Genomic DNA, 10,129 nt, shown 5'->3' with positions numbered 1-10,129 from the left:
GAAAACATCAATAAAACTCGAGGGAAAAAAAGATATATCGGGTAAGGAAGTCGGTTATGCAAGGGGAAGGTATTAGCACCCCAAATATCCATGGTACTCCATGGGAACCATTTTGACTGTTCTCGCTCGAATAGGTGTTATCTAAAGATTACTCGCAAAAGAATGGGAAAAGGAAAAGAAATAGATAAAGTGCTCGGTGAGGATTAGGGCCCTCATGCCTACGTATCCTCATAGTGCAATGAGGAATTCAAAGCTTCGTAGTCCAAGGAACTAGAGGCTAGAGGTGGAAAGAAGCGTGATAGAAGGTATGATTTGAACCGAAGGATTGTGTTGTTTAAACTCCAAAAAGGGGTGACGACGTGAACCAAAGAGTAAACAGGTATGAACCGACAAGTGAGGGCGTAGAGCACTTATATCACTATACTGGAACCACCGAAAAGAGAGGAATTAGGTGTTTGGGATGAGAGCCAAATAACTCTTGGTTCACAAGGTGACGCCAGAAGGAGCACAAAGAAGTAATGTATTTGGCTCAAAGAATAAGTATATCACATTGAGTGAATGAAGGTAGAATATGAGTGTATCCTTGAGATGAATGAAGTGGAGTGACCAAAGTCACAGAATAGAGTATCTGGTGATAAGTGACTGAAGAAATATTGTTTGAAATCGAAAAGTGAAAGTGTATTGGAATCCATAAGAGAGATGAGATTTCTACCATAGAGGGAAACAACGTTAACCGATACGTGGACTAGCAGGCCGCCACTGTAGGGTTTTGGCTAAAAAAGAAGGAATTAAATGTTTGGGATAAGAGCCAAACAACTCTAGGTATGAAATGCAGACTATTCGTTAGGCGTCCTAAAAGGGTGTATATGGAATTCCAAAGAAAGTGTATTTCTATGTCAATGAGACAGATATGTCACTGGGTGAACGGTTTATGATCGAAGGTAGATAATGGAGGGTGAAAGATATGAGTGATGCCCTAAGGCGGAAGATGGAATAATTAGAAGTATGCTCGCCAAGGATTCACATCCTCATGCCTACGTATTCTCATTGTGAATGAGAAAATCAGAGCAATCGTAGTTCGGAACTACGAGAATAGAGGGAGAGGGATGTTTGTCTAAGCAACAAGGACTCACAAGACAAACACCAAGTCAAGGAAGGATTATAGTACTGGAGTGCAAGGAGTTGTGTGTCACTTGCTGGGGAATTGGCAATTCGAGATCAACTCAGGATAGTATCTTGGATCCAAGAGAAGGATAGACTCTTAATCGAAGAGCAAAGTGGCATGTTAGCCGAAAAAGAATGAATTAAATGTTTGGGATGAGATCCAAACAAATCTCAATTGAAGATATGGACTGTCTTCAGGACGTCCTAAAAGGATGGACAAGGAGTCCAAGAAGAAATATGATTGATCTCAAAAGGATGGTATAAATTGCATGAATGAAGAATGATTGATTGGATAGAAAAGATAAGTTGATAAATAAGATAGCTCGCGAAGAAAACGGGTTCTCCTGCCTACAGTGCAATAAGGAAATCAGAGTTTTCGTAGTTCATCCCACTAGGGATGAAAAGAAATTGATTGGAGGCAAGAAGAAATGGATGATTGAAATTGAAGTGATTAGAAATGGAATGATTGAGAGTGGAAAATTGATAGACTTGATAGTTACTGTATGAGAATCACACTAAAGTCTATGGGTAAAGGTGGATACGATAAGCAACGAGCCAAACGTCTCACACCCAAAGATATCCAGAATGAGTGTAGGAAAGCTCGAATCTCATTCCTTCTTTACCACTTAAGGCTCGTGGCATGTAATTCTCTTCTTAAACTTCAAGTGAAGAGAGAGGAGTCTTTGTAGTTGTTTCTTGTTTTGATGATGAAGACCTTATCAATCGTTCGATCGAATCGTACTAAAGTCTATGAATGGAGGTGAATACGATGAGCGCTGGGTCATATGTCCCATACCGAAAGATACTCAGAATGGGGGTAGGAATACTCCAGTCCCACTCCTTCTCCATTACTTAAGGCTCGTATCGTACAACTTGATTCAAGATTGATAAGTTGTTGATTGTTGTTCTTACTTTTATTGTTTTTTCCTTTTTTGTGAGAGACTTATCAATCGTATTATTAGAATTGTGATAAAGTCTATGAATAGAGGTGAATACAATAAGCGCTGTGTCATACGTCCCATACCCAAAAATACTCAAAATGGGGGTAGGAATACTCAAGTCCCACTCCTTCTCTATTGCTTAAGGCTCGTGTCACACTCTTCTAACTTTGACTTAAGAAGTGTTGAAGATGCCACGTTTGATGTGCTTGAATAATCCGCTACTTGGTATGACTAAGGATGCATTGATTGAAGATCTTGTCTTGAGGCCTTGAGCTCCACAACTTGGAAGAAAAGTCTTATTAAGTGACCGAGGGTCTTTTGGTCACTCAAATTAGACTGTGGGATTATACAAGTTCAAAGGATTTAATTAATCAAAATTGCTTTTGATCAATTTAATCATGGGTTTTGCTATGTTTTTAGGGAAATAAGTTTGGATCTAATCAAAGTTAGTAATTGTTAGAAACTATCCTAAGGGATCATGCATTGATTTATTAAAATTGAATCAAAATTCTATGTTAAAGGTCATAAGGGAGCATGTACATATTAGTCAAAATATTGATTAAAATTCTATGTTAAGTCCTAAAATTGTAAGGAAATGATTAACTTCTATGTCACATTCTAGTCCTAAAGGGATCATGCAATTCTAGCACAAAAGTACAAAATTAGGCCCATAAGGGCAAAATGGTCAATTGCAAAATACATCAAATTCTAACCATGGTTTAAAGTTGATTAAATCCTAAAGATTGAATTCTAATCCTAATGTTGAAAATGGAATGATTCTAAATTCAATCAAAGACCAATTAAAATCTAATCAAGTTCCTAATTAAAATTCTAATAAAAGTCCTAATTAAAATTCTAATAAAACCCTAATTAAAAGCTAAAATCCTAAAAATCAAGATTTTATTTCTAATTGTCAAACTTAACCTAATTGATCTAATATTATCCTAATTAACCTAATTACATTGCAAAAATCAATTAAGAAAATAAAAGAAAAAAAGCAATTAAAATGGGGGTATGACTTGAAAATAGGAGTGTAAAACAAGACTTGATTAATGGGCTACAGGATGAGCCCAATGTTGTTTTTTGCTCAACAAGAAAATCTAAAAAATTGGGGGTGTGAATTATTAGTCAGGCTAATGGGCTACCAGATAAGCCCATTGCTGGTTTTTTTGTTCAGCCAAAGAAAATCCAAGACAGGGTGCGCGTAGCAAAAGTGGAAATGGGCCATTTGAGCCCAAAACGCGTCCAAGCGCTCACAACTGAGTGACCAAAAGACCCTCGGTCACTTAGAAAAAGTGGCGTGAAAAGGAAATTTCTATGGGCCTCAATGATTGAGCCCACTACCTCATCTCTGTTGACTTATCCAAGTCAACAGAGTTTGAAACTCAACTCAAAGCGCGTGTTTTCTCACCCTCAGTCTCACTATGCATCCACCGTGGACCACTACGCTGGCGGCTGTCGCCGGCGACGATGGTAGCTAAAACCTAAATTCTAACCACCATTTTATACACAAAGATGCGCTGATGATGAAATTGGGGCCGGTTGTGGTAATTGATGCTGCATTGGCCAAATCGAAGAAATTTTGGGAAGAACCCTAGGTCTCTAATCTCAAATTAAATGGAGTTCATCACGAATTAATCTCTAACACCATAGGGCTTTCACTCCCTAGCCTCAAAGCTATGCTCTAATATGCTAAATGCAAGAAAATACCACAGAAGAGAAATGGACTTACCAGAGAAGACGATCGGGAACTTCAGCAGGTGAGTTCTTGATCTCGTTTTGCACGTTCCTTATTCCTCTTTCTTCTTTTTCTTTTTCTTCTTCTTCTGAATTGAGAATCATGAGCAATGAAGTTGTTAAGCTCAAGCTAAATTGAAGCTTTAATGTGAAGCTTCAATGGATTTTTGAGGGAGAGAGAGCAAGAGCGAGAGAGAGAGAGAGAGAGAGAGAGAGAGAGAGAGAGAGAGAGAGAGAGAGAGAGAGAGCTTTGGTGAGGGTGAGGTAAGAGATTGCAGAGATAATTCACACAGGTTCACACAACGTTCCAAGGGTTCAAAAATGAGAGAGGTGAATTGTTTTAAATAGAGTTTAGGTTTGGAGTTAGGTTAGGGTTGGAATGAGGTTTTGATTCAGTTAGATTTAGGTTAGGAGTTAGTTAACCTTAGCTCACTGAGTTTGAATTGAACTCAGTTATTTATACATGCCTCAGTTAGTTAAGTTGACTTTAGTTGGTTAATGAATGAAGTGAATTTTGACTGGCTATTGTAGGTTAGAAGGAGATTGAGATTAAGCTGAAGTGTTTTTTAAGGACCTGCTATCCAAGTTACAAGTTGATTCAAAGTGACTTTGGCTTGGCTTGAAATGAAGGGTAATTTTTGTGTAGGTGAATGTTAGTGATTTATGAGAAAAGTTATGTTATGTGTACCAATGCCTTGCAAGCTCTGATGTCCATGTGTCTTTCGCATAACCCCTCAATGGTTTCACTGCAAAGTTGGTTCATGTTATTCATTGTAGGTTTTGAGCATAATCATTGAACCACACTCATGGTACAACTTGGTCATGGCATGTTAACTGGTTAGTAATGAACTGTTAGTACACTCCCTGTGATAACTTGATGCTTGATATTTGATGACTGGCAGGATATTATAGTCATGGTTGTTACACCATTAAACTCAAGCTGCAGGTAGCTTGAAAGTGAATGAATTCTGCAAACAAAGCAAGGGCAGTGCTGTAGGTGATTGCTGATGATAATGACCTTGTATGTCAATGCACTTCATGCTGGTTTAAGTGTTTATCCATACTATCCTTGTCCTGTTGTCCACTATGCTATTGTTTACAACTTTAGTATTTTCTTGTCAGGTTTTGTTTTGTTTTGGGTAGCATAGCTTCCATATTCAACAATGCATTTCCCCATTGGTTTTGATGTGCAATAGACCCCGATTTGGACAATTTTGCAACATGCTTTTACCCTGGCTCTGTGGATGCAGGATCGCTTATGAACCTTGTTATTGTGGCTTTATGTTAGCTGCCACACATACTATGATGATGTTGTTGTATTATGGCATGTGTGATGTCTAGTCAAATTAAGTTAGGTATTGTGAAATGGTTTTGGTTAATTATTTTGGATTTTCTTTGGCATGGTTTTGCAACTGGTTCAGTTGAGACCATGACACTTGAACTGCATGATTTTTTTCACTGAACTGTTTTGGATTGTTGGACAGGGTGTTGGTGTGCTTGGAACAAGCTTTGAAGGTTTGGCTTGGTGCAAGTTGGACCTAGCAAGTTTGGCATGAATTTAGAACAGGTTTGTTACAAGTTCATAGGTTGCATTAGGTCAGCAACCAGTTCCTTGCTGCAAGTTAACTTGGTGCTCATGATATGCTGTGGCAGGTAACCTTGTAAGTTGCTAACTTGTGTTCTCTTCCATTTGACTCAGATGCTGCAACATGGGTGGTTCTGCAGCGGTGAAGCCTTGCTGTTGAGATGCTTATTGCTAGATTAATGTCATGATATGCCTCAGGTTCAGACTTGGCCTCATGGTTGTTGTATCCAGTTTGTTCATGGCCTGATTATGCTTGCAATGCACATGTATGATCTATGTTGAAACCTCATTTTCTGCATATGGTGTATGCTTAGTCCTGTTTATGATGGTTGATGTTGGATGAACAAGGATGCTGGTTGCAGCCTGTTGTAATTTCACTAGAAGGTCTGATGGGATGTAGGTGCATGAGATGTTTGAATATGCCATGTTGTGATTTTTTTGTCTATGTTAGTATAGTTGTTTGCAATGCATTCTGCAGGTCTGGGTTTGTGTTACAGGGGCATGTTGATCAATGTGTGGATGGTTAGCTGCTCATGATATAGGTTAGGTTGTTTCATGGTATGTCAACAACATTTCATGGCTTGTGCATTGATGGAGTTTCTTGTTGGTTATGACTTGGTTGACAGGTTTTGGAAATTTCCTGGTTTGTTGCAAGTTGATGTACATTCAGATAGTGACTTACATTGGTGTTTGCTTCTTGCTTGTTGGCATGTTGCAAGATGAATGAGAAGGCTGCATATGCAGGGCCTGGTTGAATGAGGCTACTGGATTTTGGCACAATGGTTTGTGGGCATAAACATGATGTGTGGATTTTGCAGTGGTTGTGCAGCAGCAAGCAAGGTAGGACAAGGTTCATGTACCTGCAACCATGGTGAGCCTTTCCTTCTTGTTGAGTTTTGGATTCAGTCAAGTATCATAATGCACTTCAAGGTATCTCAGGCCATGTTTATGTGGTTGTGTGAATGTAGGACATGTTTGGCCAGATAGAGTTAGGGTTGGAAGTGCAGCAAAGCATAGGTCATGACATGGTGGACATGAAATTGAACATGAGCCAAATTACTTGAAAATGAAGAAACCAAACAAAAGTATATCAAATCAAGACCTTTGGATGATGCATCAAGGCCAAATGGGTTAGATTAGGTTTTTGATGGTAAAAAATAGGGAGGTTGACTTCGGTCAAAGTTGACAAAAAAGTCAACTGTTGACGAAAGTTAACAATTGGTCAAACTTTATTTTTTGGAATTTTCTTTGTAAATGGACAATGGATTGATGATCATGGTGAAATTTAGGGTATTAGGGTCTTGGGTTGACTTGGGTCAAAGTTGACCAAAAACTCAACTGTTGACCAAAGTCAACAATTGGTCAAAATGTCAAATTTTGTATTTTCTTGTGTGGAATCACATATAATGGTATAAAATGACATGGAATAGATTGAAATGGATTAACAAATGGTTTGAAGTTGGTTTCCAAATTGTTTTTGTTTTATGACTTGGATGTTGGACTTTGGAAAAATAACTTGACTGATAATGTACATGAACAAGGCCATCAAATGAGACCATAAGGTTAGGGTTTTGACATAGTGTCCATGAACCAATGGCATGACCAACAAGTGGCTTGAAACACAAGGGGTTTGGTTGCTCAGATGATCAGGACCAAAGGTATATCCACAACCATATGAATAGAATCATTGACTTGGGACAAGACCAATATTCCAAGAAGGGTTAGGCCAAGCAAAAATGACAAGGGTGAAGATGGAAGGGTCATGAATGCCCAATGAAGCCACCAAGTTCATCTGATTCCCCATCTTCTGATTAGGGCTTTGGAGACCAAGATTGTCTGGTCACACATTTGTTGAAATCAAACCTTCACCACCATCATTAGGGTTTCACATCCCCCATTCTGATGATGTGATTAGACCATTCCCTTGATCTTTGATATCTATACAAACCCTAGCTTTATGGGCCAAGTTTCTTCTGAATCCATGGTGAATGATGCATGTGGATGAATTATGAATGTATGCAAGTCATCTCCTGATCAAGTGATTGGATGCATAGGTGAGAAAGGGGAGGGCAAATTTTAGGGTACAACAGTTGCCCCTATTTAATCTTCTTGGACCTGAATGCAGGAATTGCAGAAGCTTTTCAGGTATTCAAGGTAGAAGAGGATGAAATACCTAAGTGCCCTAAATTTTCTAGAACATGTGGTTGAAGTCCTATTACCGGTGTGGGGAAGATGCTTTATGTAGTGCATGATGTATGATTATTTTTTATGATGCATGTTTTTTCTTGTTTGCCGTATGTCGAGATGAATCTTTCTTGTGATGGGAACTCCGACTCGTCACCGAAAATTAGAACATGATTGCCGAGAAGTTTGATGGGTGCCAATACTTCCATTACGAAATTCCCTGCCTGTTGAGGAAAACTGAAAGGCCGAGACTCCCACTGTGTCCCAGCTGATTGAATATCACAGGTATCCAAGCAACACTACTGTTGAGTAACCGATCACCTATCAGGTTTATCGGGTTTCAACGGTAATGCAAAGTGTTTCTCTCTAGTGTAGCTTTTTATTATTCCCTGAAATTTTAAAGCATTATGCGAGTAAGACAAGCCAATTATTTTGCATACAAAACATAGAGTAACACGTTCGATGGAATAACTGAATTTTATTGATATGGAATCTGTACATATGGTGAGTACAAGGATGCAGACGCCCTTAATGAGGACGTTGCAAAAATTGAAAAAAATAATTGAAATGGAAATGGGAAATATTTTTGTATGATTTACTCCATTGATTACAACATTGGCCTTAGTATACCATATAATCTGAACCCTAAGACCTTGCATCGAATGGAGGTGATTGGATCAGTCCTTGACCCTCTGATATCTAGCTTATAGCGTGTGGACTCAAGGATCATAGTCAATGCCCTTATCCCTAACTTTTGCCTGGATCTTTCAATTCTTTTTGTCCACCGGGATGCTCCTTTTTGTCTAAGTCGCCCTTTCGGGTTTTTGGCCAAACGAGCTTCATATGTATTCCCTAACTTTTGCATGGACAAATCATTTTTTGGTCCATCGGGATAGCCATTTTTGCCTAGATTCACCTTGCGGAGGTTAATCTAGCGGGATTTCATCATTTCTTTTTAGGCATAATATTTTTTGACTATGTCTGCATTCACGGGCGAAGGCAATCTTCCCCATCCATTGTTGTGAGGATTAGAGACCCACATGACAAGGCCTTTTTGACTACAAAAGGTCCCTCATAGTTGGGACTCCATTTGCCTCGTGGGTCTGAGTGAATAACAAAATACCTCTTGAGCACGAGGTCTTCAACGTGGTACACACGAGGAAGAACCTTCATGTCAAAAGCTTGTTTGAGACGTCTTTGGTATAACTGACCATGACAGACGGTCGTCAAACGCTTCTCTTCAATTAGATTCAGCTGGTCATACCGATATTGAACCCATTCAGCTTCATCGAGATCAACTTCCATGATGACCCTGAGTGAAGGAATCTCGACTTCGATCGGTAGGATGTGTAACACCCTTCTAAAATACCCCAAATATTTAATAACAACAACAAGTATATATATATATCAGAGTAAATACACAAAACAAGGGTGTCACCTCTTCGAAAATAACATCTGTCATGCTCATTATTTAATCAAAATAACATTTCTTTTTTTTTTGCACAATTCGCAGCGGATATAAATCAACTCAACCATTCCAAAACATATAGCGTATTACATGAAAAATGGTTCAACAACCGACAACAAAATAATTAAAACATCCCGTCCCGATGTTACATCTATCAGAGCATGACCCACTAAAGCGACTACACTAGACTCCAAGCACTAGCTTCTACTCACTCACTGCTCGTTACCTGAAAAATAGTTGTAAGGGTGAGTTCCTCAATCGACATAACAAACATTATAATTTATCATGTTATGTTAAGTAATTCAACACGTTTCATCACCCAAATCAGATTACACATACAGCAACGGCAGTTATCAACTCAATATCATACTCAATAACAACATAAAATGCAACTCAAATGAGACTCGACTCGTCATGCATGTGGTACCATTCGGAGTAAAACTCCCAACTTAAAATCATTGCCATTTTAGTGGGCATCAAGGCATAAGCCTTCAACTTTCAACTTAAAATTTTGCCAATCCAGGCCAACGTGGTGTGAGCAAAGCTCCGACTTAATGCATATGAATGTACATGGCATACACGACTTTAAACTGTCAACAACATAATAATAATATCAACACAACAACGTTTTCAACAAAAATCAACTTATAATCAACTTTGGCTCATCAAGCCTCCAACTCAGTATTTTCAACAACTTTAATACAACTTATCAACATATTTGGATCAACCATTTATAACATCAATTCAACAAATTTACTCATCACAAGTAATTATAATAAGCCAATCACCAATTAGGTTCACAACATGAAAATATCAATTTTTTTCTAATTTCCAACAGTGTTAACCGGTTAACGCCCTGGGTTAACCGGTTAACGCAGGACAAAAATACATTTTCTGGCAAAACGCAACAGTGTTAACCGGTTAACGCCCTGGGTTAACCGGTTAACGCAGGCAAAACAGCAGTCCCTGCGCTAACACAAGGCAGAATGCAGAGTTTCCGCATTTTCCGCCGTTGGAGGACTTCCGGACCTCCGATTCAATTTCCGTAAA

The sequence above is a fragment of the Lathyrus oleraceus genome, chromosome 3 (genome assembly GCF_024323335.1).
Source record: "Lathyrus oleraceus cultivar Zhongwan6 chromosome 3, CAAS_Psat_ZW6_1.0, whole genome shotgun sequence".
Classification (NCBI taxonomy): Eukaryota; Viridiplantae; Streptophyta; class Magnoliopsida; order Fabales; family Fabaceae; genus Lathyrus; species Lathyrus oleraceus.
The sequence above is the reverse complement of the archived record's forward strand: the minus strand, read 5'-3'. Positions refer to the sequence as shown.